The following is a 6,000-nucleotide window of genomic DNA, read 5'->3' as shown; positions in this document are numbered from 1 at the left end:
GTCATCATTATTTCAAGGAAACCAATCATGTTGCAACTTCAAAAACATTATTTTTTTTCAACAAACTTTATACTTAGAATAATTTCTATTGCCTGCTAACATCCTGACATTACAATCTTTCTGAAACAATCCATAAACGGAATAAAATCGCCGCAATACTCACTTAAAACGGTGTACATATTTAGATTCTGATTCTTAAGGTTAGACGTAATTTCCGGACAACATTATTTACATTACGACACTATGTATCGAAAACTCTTTTTCTTACTCCACGTTCAAAAGCATGCCCGAAAGGAAAGAGTATATGGTTGCAGTAGCATAACAAAATTACAATAGAAAGTTGCAATATTATTCAGCTAGTGTTGCCCAGAATTTAGATCACAGTTTCTACTATCCCCATTCCTCTGTGACGCGGCCGTTGACTAAACGTGACCTACATATGTTCTACAAGGCCAAGCGTCAAAATTTTTATCCAAATCAAAAATTCTTTCAGGGACAGAGAAAAAGTATTGTTTTGCAGACGATGAACAGAAAAAAATGTATAGAGGGTTGCCTAGGCTCTGACTCATGATAACGTAGCTATGAAGCACATAAACTTCTTCTTCAAAATGCATTGTGTGGTGAACACTTTAGAAAACCAGAATTTAAAAAATTAACACTTACTTTATCTTGAAATTCCTCTTCTAATATTTCTACCATTGTGAAAGCGTGTGAAAATGCAAAGACTATAGTCTTTGGTGTGAAAGTGTGTAAAAACTCAAAGACTATTATGTTTGGTGTGAAAGTGTGTGAAAATGCAAAGACTATAGTCTATGGTGTGAAAAAAAGTGAAAATGCAAAGATTATAGTCTTTGGTGTGAAAGTGTGTGAAAATGCAGACTATAGTCTTTGTGTGAAAGTGTGTGAAAATGCAAAGACTATAGTCTTTGGTGTGAAAATGTGTGAAAATGCAAAGACTATAGTCTTTGGCGTAAAAATGTGTAAAAATGCTTAGACTACAGACTTTGGTGTGAATGTGTGTGAAAATGCAAAGACTATAGTGTTTAGTGTAAAAGTGTGTGAAAATGCAAAGACTACAGTCTTTGGTGTAAAAGTAAAAATATAAAGACTATAGTCTTTGGTGTGAAAGCGTGTTAAAATGCAAGGACTATAGTCTTTGGGGTGAAAGTGTGTGAAAATCAAAGACTATAGTCTTTGGTTTGAAAGTGTGTGAAAATGCAAAGATTATAGTTTTGGTGTGAAAGTGTGTGAAAATGCAAAGAATGTAGTCTTTGGCATGAAAATGTGTGAAAATGCGAAGACTATATTCTTTAACATGAAAATGTGTGGAAATGCAAAGACTCTAGTCTTTGGAATGAAATGTGTGAAAATGCAAAGACTATAGTCTTTAAGATGAAAATGTGTGGAAATGCAAAGACTTTAGTCTTTAGCATGAAATTGTGTAAAATTACAGACTATAGTCGTTGGCATGAAGATGTGTGAAAATGCAAAGACTATAGTCTATGGCATGAAAATGTGTGAAAATGCATGAACTATTGTCCTTGGCCTGAAAATGTGTGAAAATGTATGAACTATAGCCTTTGTGTGAAAAAAGTGAAAATTTGTGAAAATGCATGAATTACAGTCTTTGTGTGATAAAATGTGAAAATTCTTAAAAATGCATGAATTATTGTCTTGTTGCTAAAAAATTTGAAAATTGATGTGTAATTCTGTAATTGTGTAATACCATACAGTGTAATCGATTAAACATTTTTACACATTTTAACGTTTCCACACAAAGACTATAATTCACACATTTTTATAGAAAGACTATAATTCACACATGCTCATGCATTTTCACCTATTTTTAGAAAAAAGCTATAATTCATTCATTTTCACACATTTTTACGCAAAGACCACGGAATAGATGTCCTAACAGAAGGTACACTTGTGTCGGAACTTTTGATGTTACTGTTCCCTGCTTTTTTGAAGCAAACTCTAAGGAGACACGCCTTCCAACAAGATACTTCCGCTAGATCGCAATAGAAAATATAGATCTTTTTACCTTATATAGTTTTCACTACAAAAGCATGGAACCTTATCGTCTTCCCAAGATGATATTGTTTTATAAAAATTTCGGCAAACTTTTGCTTTAAATGAGAATTATTAGTAAAGTAGCAATTTCGTAATGATGACATTTGTAAATCAAATTTTCTTCTCTATTGCACCTCCACATCGTTTGCAACATGCTTCTAACAGGATGAAAATAAATGCACAAATACATCATGTATATTAACAATAGCTCTCCTCACACACAAAGAAACAAATGTATTAATTGTCTAATGATAAATTCGTGTTTCAACTATATGACAACACCTTAGCAAAACATAACAGAAAGTATTTTGTGACGAAAACGCAATCTTCCTAAACTTCCGCTAATAATTAAGAGTTATTCCTTGACACACCTGGTCAACTATACGACTTATGACAATCATCAATATACTATATACAACTTGAAATATTTACTTTTCCATTAAAGTGTTCCATTAAAGTTTTCTTAATTTTCTACATGTTCGGTAAAGAAGTCTTTCTAGCACCAAAAATCATGTAGTTCTTTCATACAAACTGCAAATTATAGTTGTCAATAAAAGACTGATAAAATATTACTTGTTATATGCAGTGCGGTGTTTGATCATATCTTCATTTAAAATATTACTTGTTAAGAAAATATCGCAGTCTTATGCTAAAGATCCCCACAAGAAAAGAAAAGCTTCCTTAGAAGAAAGCATCTGTTTCATTAAATTAGCAATTTTAATTTTTTTTTTCTATTCCCATTCAGATTTCCATCTTTAACAACATGCTTCAAACCAGATGGACAATTGCTTTAAGATAATATTACCTCTCATAAAAACACAGTTTTTAAGTGCAGAAAGATCTTTAAAACCATGCATAAAAACTTTTTCTTGCATACTAATGCAAACATAAAGCACAATTCAATCATCCATTAACTTTCTCGCATCTATTATTCTTACAACACATAGACATAAAATAATTACTGCCCATGTAATTTTACATATACCGTTTGTCGACGTTCCATCGTACATGGTAGAAAATAGCTACATCTTTCAAAATAAAAAAACAATTTCCTAGTTAGCTTTCACGTATTTATACTTCATAAACATATTAACTATTTAAAAAAACGCAATTTATACAGCTGATACCTATCAGTATGAGGCCATTTACGTCAAACTCTACTTAGTCAATTTAAATTGCAAGGGTCTATCATGCCGTTTATTGTACGAACAAGGAATTGGTTAAAAGCACCTTCCATGTAAGAACAATGTTTTATTAAACGCAAAACTATACACTAACGATGAATTTTGATACTCCACATGCAAAGAAACAAAGACGCAACTTTTCTAATCGTAACTGACTTGTAAGAAAAAAACATACAAAAACTTTCACATGTTCCAAGATGTCCAATGTCGATTATTGAAAATAAGGAACAAAATACCTATAATTGATCTTTTTCACGATACTCTTTCTTGCATTAACACATCGCGCATTTAATGATAAGACTGAAACGAAGACTATAGTTATGCTTTTTAATGAAACGGTTTCTTGCCTTTTCGTTTCATGGAATTACTTTCTACAAAAATATTTTTCCCCAATTTTTAATCCTAATATAATTATGAAAATATTTTAAAACTAAACTTCAAATCAGTTACCAAAGAGTATTCGTTTAAACTTTTTGTAACGAATTAGTTCTTTAAAAGTAAAGTCTCGCATGTCTTCATAACATCTCACATTTTTATAGTAGTGGAGTTTTTTTTGTCTATATTTCATTTATTGTAAGTATAAAGAACTTTTCATTTATAACAGTTTACTAATTTGATTGGTTCATGCATTATTATACTACAATATTTTCAATAAATTTACATGTGCAAATAGGCTAAGTATGAAACGTAATTAGCGTTAAACAAACAAAAACGTTTTATAGGAAGAATATTTCAAAATATTGGATCTTACTGTATAATCTTGAAGAATATCCTTGGACACTAAAAGACTATAAGCTCACATTAAGCATTTAATGGAACCCCTAGTATAGTTTTAACGATCTTAAATGCTTCTGTTCGTAAAATTTTGTTTTTCCAAAAGAAGATCAAGCAGTTAAACGTCGAATTCATTGTTAAAATTGTCCGCAGCCAAAGTTCGACAACGTTTGTCGATTTGATTTCTGTTACAAACATGTTGTAAACGTTGAACACGAGCACAGGAATGGAAAAAACAGTTATACTTGCAAATGCCATCAAACAAATTGAAATTTGCTTCAAGGTAGATGTTGCCTTCTTCTCACGATTTTTCACATTAGACTTGCGATATTTTCTTGACAACCGCAGGAGTTTATAATTGATAAATAACATCGGCGCCAGAAACAAAACCATAAATATAAAAGCATTTATTTCTCTTGGATAAGCAAGCTCCTCTGCGTGTAATACAGCTATGATGACATTTATTGATTGTAGTGCTATAAACAGCAAAAGCAGTTTTCGTTTGCTGACGTTCGTCTTGTGGTATAATGGCTTTGATACAGACAAATAACGATCAATGTTCATGACTAACAAAGCCAAAAATGAAGACGTAAAGTTATCGATACAATCGAGGGTAATACGTTCCGATTGAGAAAATATGTTATCTTTATTTTTGATGAATAGTACAGCGATGATTACCAAAACAGGATTATTCAATAGCACAGTTAACAAGTCACAACAAGACAACACCATAATCATGAAATAACACAATTTCTTCCGCAAGTATGTCGAACGCCAAAACACTATAATTACAAGAACATTTAGCACTGTGCCGACAAAGAAAAATACAATGTTGATGGCAACGAGTATCCACAAGTTAAAAACGCTCATATCCATTATATAGCGTGCTCGTTGCCCTTATAGTTGTTTGATTGGAAAGGAACTTCGTTATGACCACGAACATATGGAATATTGAGCTAATATAAATGTGCATAGCAGGTGGACTTAGCGACTTCCGTTTAACAGCCGTTAGAGCTTTCTTTTCTTTGGATTGTCGGAACATGTTAACTTATCTCATCAGACTATAGTTTTTGGTGTGAAAGTGTATGAAAATGTAAAGACTATAGTCTATTGCGTAAAAATGTGTAAAAATACAAAGACTATAGTCTATTGCGTAAAAATGTGTAAAAATACAAAGACTATAGTCTTTGGCGTAAAAATGTGTAAAAATACAAAGACTATAGTCTTTGGCGTAAAAGTGTGTAAAAATGCAAAGACTATAGTCTTTGGTGGGAAAGTGTGTCAAAATGCAAAGACTATAGTCTTTGGCATGAAAATGTGTGAAAAACAAAGATTATAGTCTTTAACGTGAAAATGTGTAAAAATGTAAAGACTATAGTCTTTGGTGTGAAAGTGTGAAAATTCAAAGACTATAGTCTTTGGTGTAAAAGTGTGTGTCAATACAAAGACTGTAATCTTTTGTGTGAAAGTGTATAAAAATGCAAAAACTATAGTCTTTGGCGTGAAAGTGTGTGAAAATGCAAAGACTGTAGTCTTTCTTGTGAAAGTGTGTGAAAATGCCAGGACTATAGTCTTTGGCATGAAAATGTGTGAAAATGCAAACACTATAGTCTTTGACATGAAAATGTGTGGAAATGCAAAGACTTTAGTCTTTGGAATGAAAATGTGTGAAAATGCAGCCTATAGTCGTTGGCATGAAGATGTGTGAAAATGCAAAGACTATAGCCATTGGTGTGAAAGTGTGTGAAAATGCATGAACTATAGTCTTTGTGTGAAAAAAGTGAAACTTTGTGAAAATGCGTGTAATCGATTAAACATTTTTACACATTTTAACGATTCCACACAAAGACTATAATTCACACATTTTTATAGAAAGACTATAATTCACACATGTTCATGCATTTTCACCTATTTTTAGAAAAAAGCTATAATTCATTCATTTTCACAAATTTTTACGCAAAGACCACAG

The sequence above is a fragment of the Xenia sp. Carnegie-2017 genome, unplaced genomic scaffold (genome assembly GCF_021976095.1).
Source record: "Xenia sp. Carnegie-2017 unplaced genomic scaffold, XeniaSp_v1 HiC_scaffold_14, whole genome shotgun sequence".
In the NCBI taxonomy this organism is placed as follows: domain Eukaryota; kingdom Metazoa; phylum Cnidaria; class Anthozoa; order Malacalcyonacea; family Xeniidae; genus Xenia; species Xenia sp. Carnegie-2017.
Note: the sequence above shows the minus strand (reverse complement) of the source record.